We start from the raw sequence: 12,145 nt of genomic DNA, 5'->3' as shown, positions 1-12,145 counted from the left end.
GAGGGCTTTATAGATGTGTGTAAGTAGCTTGAAGGTCACTGTTTTTTCAACGGGGAGCAAGTGGAGTGCTTGTTTATGCTGGGTAATGTGGTCTTGTCGTGGGATGCTGAGGATGAGTCTGGCTGCGGTGTTCTGGACAGTCTGAAGTTAGTGGAGTAGAGATTTGTTGATTCCGGCATAGAGGGTGTGTTCCCGTAGTCCAGCCTGCTGGTGATGAGTGCTTGGGTGATGGTCTTCCTTGATTCGTAGGGTGGTCTATTTGAAGGTCTTGCTGAGTATGTGGAGGGTGTTGAAGCATGTTGAAGCTGCAGCGTTGGCCTATGGGTCTGTCACATGAAATATGTTTATGCACTTTAAATCTAAATTGGGGAGACTTACTGTTGTGGTAATACCATTTGTGGAGCACTGCTTGTGATGATTTCAATTTTACTTGATTAGAAGCATTTAATATTGATAAATGTTTTCCTAGCATTTTGCTGATAATTTCATTTAGAAGTTTGTGGGGGTTACTACTGACAATTGTGCTTAGGGTGGTGATAGTGTAATGTTAATACATACCCCCAGCACAGTACAATAGAATTAACAGAATACCCTGCCAGAGCATATATCACAGTCCCATAAGGGATCCTTCACTTTAAATACAAGGTGACAGATGAATATCAGAGCCCAATACACATCACACAATTTTCATTTTGTTCTCTTTAGTTTATTGATTGTTTTGTTCAGATAGAATGGATCATAATCAGATCGCCATGATATATTTAATAAAAAAGGGGAAATATCTCTCATGGTATAGATATCAAACTTTATACAGTACATACATGTCCCACACACTCCCAGGCAACCATACTAAAGTCACACTTGCTTTCACACTAAACCCCCAGCGCAACCTCTACACTTCACAAACACCACTACACTACCGTAAACCCTAAACAATATCCCCAACATGAACCTCTACAGTACATAAACACCACTGTACCACTCTAAACCCTATCCCCTACAGTTGAAGAACACCACTGGACTATCCTAAACCCTAAAACACTACCTTCAGCACGACCCCCTACACTACACAAACACCAGTGTACTACCCTAAACGCTAAATGTACCATCAACATGACGCCCTGCTCAAGACAAAGACCTATGCACTACCTTAAACCCTGAATCTATCCCCAGTACAACCCGTTCACTACACAGACACCATTACACTACCCTTAACCCTAAAAAACTACCCCTAACACTTATACAAACAACACTTCATTTATTTATATAGATAGTAACTCATAGTTAGTCTTGTAAAATCACTAATACAAGTATACAGTTATCTATACAGTTACTGATGCAATCGCTGAGTCATATGTATACTTCTTTATATACAAGAAATGTCACATACATTGCGTTGCCTTTTATTTTTGTACTTTATTGCACATGTACTATTGAGAGATATATTTGCTCATCACCACACCCATAAAGATGTTAACTCACCCAAACAGTTGTTATAACATGTAGTCTTAACGTCATATACCTACTGAATCAACTATTCACACATCTTTGGGCAGCCACACATCCCCCACCGAACCACACACACATTCATTCTCCCATACATATACTTAGTTAAGTAATCAATAAGTATTATAGACTTTCACGTTGCTAGTAACCAACTGGTTCAGCAGTTTATAGAACAAGTGACAAAATAATATAAATATTCACACAGTTTAGTCACTATTCAACAAAAAGTGATGTACTGGTGGTGCAGAGAGCTTGTTAATCTGCCGCAGAATTGTTTTCATTTCTCCTCATTTTTTTATTCAAATATACGCTACAATGCTCAGCATACATTGTAGGAGAAAAATGCCTTTACTGATTGTTTTTGTGCAGGAAGGTGTATCTTCCTGCACAAAAACAAACTCCACATGAGACAGATATTCTTGCACCATGATGCAAGGATGCCTGTATCACCCCCCACATGCGTGCAGTTTAAGCAGCAGTGGAGAGGGAAGGACAGACTTTCAACATATTTATGTACATATGTTGCAGCTGTGTCCTTCAGAAGTAGCTGAGCACGCTGTAGCTAAAGAGCTTACAGTGTCATGGTACAACACTTCCTTATAGTTCTGCAGTTATACATTCATCATATATTAAAATGCATTCTTTAGTCAATTATGCAGTACGTATACATTTATGAAAACTTTCACACACTAACATATACATTTAGCTATTTCTTTAACCAGAGTAGTTAGTTCTGAAAATAACTTTTTTTTGTTTTTTGTACTTTTTTTTGTTGATTTTTAGAACGTTTTTTGTTTTTTTGGTGTTTTTTTTTTAAAAAGAAAAAAAAGTGAACAGGACAAACAAAACCATGAACTTTGAGGCAATAAAGAAAAACTAGCATTGATGGTCATAAATTGCTCTGCAAACTAGGTCTACTGATTGCTTCCCATAACAAATTAAACAAAAGCACTTCACGCAGTGCATTCTAACTTTCACAAATTGGGGACGTACATCTGGTGGTGATGTTGAAGGTGATGACACAGAGGTACTTGGTATTGCCGGTGGTGGAGGTGCATTTTGGCGCAGTCTTCTACATTTTTCGTGAGCATAGTTCACAGGATGCTGGGATTGGAGGTGATTGCGCATACTAGCAGTGCCACAGGAGTATTTTTTATTAGGATCTCCTCTGGACAGCACTGCCTGGCAAATCTTGCATGTTACTTTGGTGGCATTCCATTTCTTTTGTCCCTCCGGAAAAGTAAGAAATTTCCATACGATGGATGTGTATCTTTTGGGAGGGTGAGGTTATGGTAGAAATTATTCAGTAACAAAAATAATCAGAATCAGATGATTCTTGCAGTGGTGTAGCCATTTTTTAATCCAAAAAAGAAGTTCAGGTTTCCAATGACGAAAATGTGAGTTTTTTCTCAGAACAGGTCTTCTCTTAAGGAAGGTCTAAGAAGAGTGATTATAATGGGTGGGGTTCTTCAATAGTTAGAACAGTAAGTGTTATAAAACAATGAAATCTCTTTTTTTGGTCACATGGGATGCGTGTTGGGTGCGTACACGCAGCACGCATCTAGCGCGACTTATCTAAATTTCATTTAAAAGTAATATACGTTTATTAAAACTAAAAGAATATTATTTTTTTCTCCTTAATATTTATATTAAATACACATATATATATATATATATCTTTTTTCTACCGAATAATTTCGCTGAAGTTGTGCACCCACCGCGTTGAACACGTACATGATGTCATGCGGAAACGCACGTGCGGTGTGGCGTGATACGTATATGTTGCGTATGTGCTTGAAGTCAGGTACGGGTCGCATAGCAATCGCGCATGAAAATACGCACCTAACGCACACCCTACGCGCATCCTACAGAACAAATATAAAATGGTGGCTATGTTCTGCGCAGCAATCGAGAGAGGTGCGCTATGGGTGTGGGACTGCTCAAAAAATTGTTTAAAAAAAGAAAATATCAAAACATTTTAATAAATATAAAATACATTTAAAAATATATATATTAAAAATGTGTATTGTAATCTAAAAAAAATATATTTGAAAACAAATTGTAAATCATAATCAAATAAATAAATATAACAATTAATAGATTTAAAAATTGTTATTGAATAAATCTTTCAAAATCACCGAAAAAAATCTTGGGTTTCAGGCAGGTTATGCTTTGGAATTATAATTTTAAAAACCTTTGAAATTCACTGAAAAAACCTTAGGTTTCAAGCAGGTTATAGTTAGGAATTAGCATTTAAAAAACCTTCGAAATTCACTGAAAAAACCATAGGTTTCAAGCAGGTTATAGTTAGGAATTAGCATTTAAAAAACCTTATAAATTCACTGAAAAAAACATAGGTTTCAAGCAGGTAATAGTTAGGAATTATACTTTAAAAAAAACCTTAGAAATTCACTGAAAAAAACATAGGTTTCGTGAGTGTTATAGTTAGCTGGACATTTCACTTGTGCAAAACCATTGAAATTCCTCCGTTATAGTTAGTTGTACTAATGTAACTCTTGCACCCGCAATCCACTGGTGATGATGTCACATATTACATCATTTAGGACATGGTCAGTGACATCACTAATGACATCACTGATGACATCTCAAATGACATCACTGAGGACATCATCCACGTGACAGTTAGATACACCTCATCATACACTAGTATAATCTTTCATCACTCACTGTAAAATACAAAGTACCATATTTGAATCCATTGACACACCAATACCAGTATCTAAAAACGCACTCAGTTATTCCTAGATCTACAAACACATCTAATCACTTACCTATAGATTCACTCACACATGCTCTCAATGTTCAATAGAAAACAATCAAATATACTTATACTCCTATATCGACATTACACACCAGCACACATCCTATTCACTTATGCAGTCATCCTAATCACTTATGCAAAAAATGAATCATACTTACATTTACTTAGCTAAACACTTATACCAACACCACTTTATTTATTCATATAGATAGTAACTCATACTTAGTGTGTTATAAAAGCACTATTACTAGTATTTAGTTATCCAGACAGTCACTGATGCAATTATTGAGTCTTATGTATACTTATTTATATACAGAAAAAGGCCGCACACAATGCCTTTTATTATTCTAGTTTGTTGGACATGACACATCTTTGGGCAGTCACACACCTCCCACTGAACCACACACACATTCACTCTCCCATACAAATAATCAGTTAACTAATCAATAACTAATATAGACTTTCACATAGCTAGTAACCCAATGGTGCAGCAGTTTACACAACAACTGAGAAATTAATACAGATACTCACACAGTTTAGTCACTATCCAATATATTTAGTGAGACACTATAAATTAGTCAAGTAAATAGTGAATCACTTTGCTACTAAATCCTCCATCCAGACACTTATACATCCACTCATTCTTCAATGCTGAATGCTATATTTATAATACATATTTAAATCTGGAACCAAACCACATTCACTGGATGATGTCATCAGTGATGTCATTTGAGATGTCATCAGTGCTGTCACTGACCATGTCATGAATGATATAATATATGACATCATCATCAGTGGATTGCGGGCGCGAGAGTTACAGTTAGTACAAATGACTATAACGGAGGAATTTTAATGGTTTTGTACAATTGAAATGTCCAGCTAACTATAACACCCCTGTTTTTTTCGGTGAATATATATATATATATATATATATATATATATATATATATACACATATACATATACATATATATATATATATATATAAACACACACATACATACATTGATGTATTATATGTATACATGTGTGAATCAAGATTAGTTTTAAAATGTGTAACATTTTATATCATATTTTATTAGTTGATATTTTCTGTATGTATGTTAATTTATTTGATCCTATATTTATTTTTTTGCTGAATGGGTTACATTTGTTGTATTTATATCTTAGTTGTTTTGTTAGTAAATATTGTTTTATAAATGAATTATAATACTTTATTTGGTGTTTGTGTGATTAGTGAAATATTTTCAAATGCTTTATTTGTGTTTGGATCATTTTTGGGCCTTAAACCCCTTCGCCGCGGGGCTAATTCCCCTGCGGTGCGGGAGGAGGGGGACCGCGCACGGCGCCGCGGTGCTTGCGACGAGCTCGGCTCATCACGCCGCACAGTGGCGCTGTGTTCATGACGAGCTGAGCTCTTCATGACCATGCCCGTTTCTTTAGAACTCTCAGCACAGCAGGGGAATTATCCCCATGTGGGTGCGCCGCTGCGGTCATGACGAGCTCAGCTCAGCGTGAGCACATCGCCACTGTGCCTCATGATGAACTGAGCTCGTCATGAGCACCAAAGGTGATAAAGGTAATTCTTAATTTCACCAAATGAATGTGATTAATATTTGTTTAATTTATTGTAACAATATTTTTGTTGTTGATATTGTTTTCCATATTTTTTTATTTTTATATTCATGTACTGTTATAACAATATATATATATATATATATATATATATATTTTTTTTTTATTATAAACTTTTATTTGGCATTAGGACACACACACAGCTCCTCGCCTACAACCCTGGGGCCGGCAGCAAACTGGGACGATCACAGTACAGAGATCATAAACAACATCCTCGAGCGCACTGCCCAGCCTGTACCCCAAGTCTACAGTCTCCCGCCTGCCCGCCCCCCCTTCTCAAAAAAGAGCTGAGCGATGAATGCAGTGGTGCAATGGATCGTACCGTGGAATGTATGTGTCCGCCACCCTAACTGGAATCCAACTGAACTCCCTCAACAATCCCGCCCCCCCTCCCCTCCCCCGTACTGCCTATGTGCCTGCCTACGCCAGTGCTCTGCCATATAGATTCAGTGAGCTACTCTGCCCAACTCTACGTCTACCGCACGCCACCCCCTCCCATCGTCCACCCCCTCCCGCCAGTCCCCTCGCTCTATGTACCCCCCTTGCCTGTGTTAGCTATTTGTCGTGTGTCCCTCCAGCGCAACACGTGAGTCCTACTTCTCATCAACCGACCCCCTCGGGCAATAGGGTGCTGTTCAGCTGATCCCCCGGGCCCTCCTCCTCTTCCTGCCACTCCTCCGTCTCCTCCTGAGCTGCATCCGCTGCATCTTTAGTGGATCGGTAAGTCAGGTACAGGTCCCAAAAATGTTTCGGTCTGCTAACGGGGGGTTGGAGCTCGCTATAAAGCTGCGTCTGAGTGCAGCTGTACAGCATATCCCTGGCCCACCTTTGTTTGGTCGGGAGCGGACCTCGCATCCAGCATTGTGCCACCGCCCGCCGAGCCATCAGCAGCCCCATATCCGCCAGGCGACGTGTCGCTGGAGGTAGGATCTTTGTGTGGCCCAGTAATGCCAGCGCCGGGTCGACCGGGAGCTCCAGCTCAAGTATCTGCCCTAATTCTTGAAATATGTCTTCCCAGAATTTGTTAATACCCGGGCAAGACCATGCCAGATGCATGAAGTCGGCCACCAGTGTATGGCAACGTTCACATTCTGACATTTGTCGAAGCCCGTATCTATGTAAGCGTTCCGGGGTGTAGTACACCCGCTGCAGGAATTTAAAATGGATAATTCTGTGCCTGGCGTTGAGCGAAACCTTCCTAGTGTTTTGGCAGCAGAATTTCCACATTGAGTCATCTATCGGTATGTTGAGGTCTCGTTGCCAAGCCAAACGGGCTTTCGAGAGTGGTTGTTCCCTATGATGCTGTCCCGACTTGTATAGCCGCGAGATCAAGTGGCTCGGCGAGGGCGTTTTTATGACATATGTCAGTTCTGGAAGTTCGGGTGGTTCGGCCATGGTCGGACCAAGTAGCTCATGAAGCGCTGCGCGGACCCTGTGTAGGTGGAAGCGGCGCAGCAGCGTGTCCGAGGCTCGGGAATGGACCACCTGTTCCCACGTAACCACCGTTCCGTCCTTGAACAGGTCTCCCAGCTTCAATATGCCTAATTGTTTAAGTGCGCGCGCGACCCCTTTCTCCCGTAGTGGCGCCAGCCAGACAACCCACTCAATCAGAGCAAGTGGGGAGTATAGGAGTACACATTCCCGTCTCTTGGCCAACGAGTGCCATGCGTGGTTAGTCGATGCGATCGAATCCAGAACTCCTACCCGTCGCGTGGGCGGCTGAAATACCGTAGCCGGTGGGGGGAGGGGGTCCGTAAACAGGGTCTCGAGCACCACATGCGGAATATTGCGATCCCCATGTATCCATGTGTGCAAGTGAGTCGCCTGCGCGATCCTGTAATAACTCTCCATATCCGGGGCGCCCAGGCCACCTTGTTCATATGGGAGCGTCAGAACCTGCCACTTGACCCGTGGCTGTTTACCTCCCCAGGCCAACCGCGTAAGAGTCTGCGTCAGCATTTTAAAGAAGGCTCTAGAGAGTATCACCGGAATATTAGTGAAGAGGAATAAAAACCTCGGCAGTACTACCATTTTCATTAGTGCGATGCGGCCCGCCAGGGACAACGGGAGTTTACACCATCTGTCCACATCCTCGGTTAGCTTATTGTAGGCGACTCCATAGTTTTCCCTCACCAATATATCTGGATCAGGATGTAGCTGTATGCCCAGGTATCTAATCGGATCCTCAGACCATTGTAAGGGATAATCCATAACAAATTTACTCGTCACCGGGGACAGAGGGAATGCTACCGATTTCGTCCAGTTTACCTTTAAGCCAGAAAGTGCGCCAAATTGAACCACTTCCCTCAGCACAGGGGAAAGGTTGAGCTCCGGGTCCCTTACATATAGGAGCGTGTCATCTGCGTATGTGGAGATGCAAATTTTGTATGAAGGGAAACTAATGCCTTCATGACTGTGATATTCCCGCAGCGCGCACGCAAGGGGTTCTGCCACCAGGGCATATAATAACGGGGAGAGGGGGCAGCCCTGTCTGGTGCCTCTGCAAATGTCGAAAGCTTCCGTGACACTATCACCTAAACGCAGCCTGGCCGTCGGTCTGTAATACAAGGCGCCTATCATTTGTAGGAAGGGTTCGCCCAACCCCATCTTCCTGAGCACTCTCGACATGAATGGCCACTCCACTGAGTCGAAAGCCTTTTCCATATCGAGGAAGACTGCCAACGCCTTATTCTCCGGCTTCACGTGCTGCATTGTCCCTAGTACCGTGCGTATATTGTACGTAAGGTTCCTGGACGGAATAAATCCGGCCTGTTCCGGAGCCACCAGTTCCGGAGCGAGTAATGCGAGGCGTGTCGCTAGTACTTTTGCATAGAGCTTCGCGTCAACGTTTATAAGGGACAACGGTCTGTACAATCCGCACTCAGTGGAGGGTTTCCCAGGCTTCAGGAGCGTCACAATTAGAGCTTCCCGCATGGTGGCAGGCATGCTGCCTGCCATGCATATATCATCAAAGAGCTGTGAGAGATATGGCACCAATTGGTCTTTGAAGGCCTTGTAGAAGCCAACAGTTAGCCCATCAGCTCCTGGGGCACTACCAGACCGCATGCTCTCAAGCGCCTCCACTATTTCCTCCTTTTGTATGGGCATCATGAGGAATTCTCACTGCCCGTCGGACAGCTGGGGCATTTTGATATAGCTTAAGTAGTCGTCAATTGCCCCCTCCATTCCCGTGGACCTTGACTTATATAGATTGGAGTAATAGAGCCTGAATTCCCCAAGTAGCTGCCCCTCCTCGGTGAGGGTCTCCCCTGAACTTGACACTAGCGCACCCACTCTCAATTGACGCCTCTCGCTGCGGACGAGTCTGGCCAGGAGAGCGCCGGGTCTATCTCCTTCGCCATAAGTGCGGGCAGTAGCATATTTACCCATATGCTGCACCTCCCTATCCGCTTCTGCGTTAAATTCCGTCACCAACTGTTTAATGTGCTCCAGGGCGTCACCCTCAGGCTCCGCCCGCTGCCTCTCCTCCAATTCCGTGAGCTGTATCTCAAGGTGTTTGAGTCTCTGCCTAATTGCTTTCAGGACACCAGAGTGTTTGGCCATGGCTATCCCGCGCACGTATACCTTGAATGCCTCCCACAGCGTTTGGATGCTCTCCACAGAGCCCAAGTTTGTCTCAAAGAAACTATCAATGTCGTTTGCGATTTCACCTCTGAAAACTTCATCTAAGAGGGAGTACGGGGGGAAGCGCCACGTGAAGGGGGGGATTCTATGTACCGGCGTCTCCAGACTAAGAAGGAGAGGAGAGTGATCAGACAGGGTACGTGGTAATATCAAGCAGTCCCTTACTTTATTGGAGAGGTGATGTGATGCCAACCAGTAGTCTATTCGTGTATGTAGTGCATGATACGCGGAGTAGTGTGTATAACCCCCTCTAGAATGGTGTCTACTTCGCCATACATCAAGAAGATCCAACTGAACTAATTCAGTCCGGACCACCGCGGGGGCAGCCGACAGAGCCCGGGGAGGTCCCTCCGACCTGTCAAGATTCGGGTCTAGTACTAAATTGAAGTCCCCACCCCAAAGTAGGCTAGTGTAGTCATATGTTTTGCATTTTCGGGCCAACTCTGTGTAGAAATCGGGACAATCATAGTTCGGACCGTATACATTAGTCACCAATAAGTCATTACCCCTTCCACGACACCTGCATATTACATAGCGACCCTCAGGATCCGCATCGAGGAGTGTCAGTGTGAGTTTGGAACGCGGATTGATCCATGTGAGTGTACCCCGTGAGTGGGTAGTGAAGCCCGCCATCACACTACAACCCGCCAAACCTTTATGTGCTAACATCTTGCTGTTAAGGGGCAAATGTGTCTCCTGTAGGAGAGCAAGGTCTATGTGGTGTCTACACAAATAACTAAGAACCTTACGCAATTTTCTGAAGTCATTAAGACCCCTGACATTCCATGTCAGCACCCGCAGGTGATCCGGAGCAGTGCCCAGAGGTGCACCTTTAGCATCAGCCATAGCCTTGTCATGGAAATGGAGTATAGCAAAATTGTCGGAAAGGGCTCTGGTGCCCCGAAGGGACAGAGTCGAACAGGCAGTGCAGTGTGTAAGTGGCAGTAGTGTGCACCGCAGGATTTAACCAAAAAGCATTTAGTAGCGGAACAGCAGTTAAAGAAAGCAACAAAATGTACCCAAGCACAACCCCCAACAACCCTCCCACCTCCCACAGCAGACCCACCCCAATTCGGTCTGGCATGTCCCCAACCCACCCAGCCCTCCCCATTAACACATTCAACATACCCATGTGCTTAGCGCTCAGGGGCGATGGTAGCAAGGGAGCTCGTACTTTGTGCTCAATTCTCAACTCCGGTGCCCAGCTCCCCCCCCCCCCCCGCCCAGCACCACCAGAAAATCATCAAAGCTTCAACCCACAGTCCGATTCAGAAGTGCTTCCAGTGAACCCGTGCTTGTCTCCCCCCACCTCCACCGCCCCTCATGTGACTCCCAAAGTCCGCCATCCTGCAAACAGGACCTGAATGGGCAGAGCACGTGTAAAGGGTCACAATTGTCTGTCTGTACCCTGGAACCCCAGCCCCACTTATCTGCCACAACGTGTCTGCAGGTATTATCCACGGAACCTTCCTAAGACGAGATGTAAAGTCACTTCCTGAGGTCACTGCTCTCCAAGCATCAAGTCCCCATTTCAATTCTGTTCATCCAGCGGACCGCTGTCCGCCTCCTGTTGATTATCGGGCGGGCCATCTTTCCGCTCCCTGGCCCACGATTTCAAGGCCTTCTGCAACTCCGCCGGGTCCGTGAAAAAATGCGAGTGGCCCTGTCTATTCACTCTCAATTTGGCCGGGTACAACATTGCATAATCGAGACCCATGTCTCTGAGGCGTTTCTTGTGAGGGGCAAAATGCTTCCTTGCTTCCTGTACCCGCGCCGTAAAGTCCGGAAAAATGGAAATCGCAGATCCCTCATATTGTAGGTCCCCTTTGGTTCGTGCCAACCTAAGCGCCGTGTCTCTGTCCCGGTAATTTAATAGCTTAGCTATGACTGGACGGGGAGGGAACCCCGGTTTAGGTTGCGGACCAAGCGTGCGGTGCGCACGTTCCACGACGAACATAGCAGAGAACACTCCGTCACCTAGCAGGGTGGTAAGCAGTTTTTCTACGAAGAGTTCCATCTTCCCCGTCTGAGTATTCTCCGGAAGGCCAGTGATGCGTAGATTGCAGCGACGTGACCTAGCTTCCAAATCCTCCGTCTTGTCCTGGAGTGTTTTGATGAGTGTCTCCGCCCGCCGTCTCGCCGTATCCAGCTCCGTCTGGCCTTCCTCCACCTCTGTAATCCGCCGTTCAGCCATGTCGTGGCGTTCTGAGTGCTTGTCAAGGCGTTCTGCCATGCGGTCCATTCGATAAGATATGGCGTCCATCTTGGTTCCCAGCGCCGCTATAGTCGTCTGAATATTCTGCTCCATGGAGCGGAGCATAGACTTTATATCCGAGTCGTCCTCCCTTGCTGCTCCCGCGTGCGTCTCTTCATCACGCGGTGTCGGGGAACTTTGCAGAGGTAGTCGCCTCTGGGAGAAGGGGAGCTTGCTCTGAGTCCTATCCCCCTTCCCCATGCTCGGCGATGTCTCGTGTCCGCTACGCTCCGCTGGCTAGGAAGCGCAAGAGGGCGGAGGACTGCCGCCAGAACTGTCTCCTCGCCCCTGTAGATATACTGTAGGGGGGGGGGCAGGCCACC

The sequence above is a fragment of the Lissotriton helveticus genome, chromosome 3_1, assembly GCF_964261635.1.
Source record: "Lissotriton helveticus chromosome 3_1, aLisHel1.1, whole genome shotgun sequence".
NCBI classification, from domain to species: domain Eukaryota; kingdom Metazoa; phylum Chordata; class Amphibia; order Caudata; family Salamandridae; genus Lissotriton; species Lissotriton helveticus.
This window is presented reverse-complemented; position numbering follows the sequence as displayed.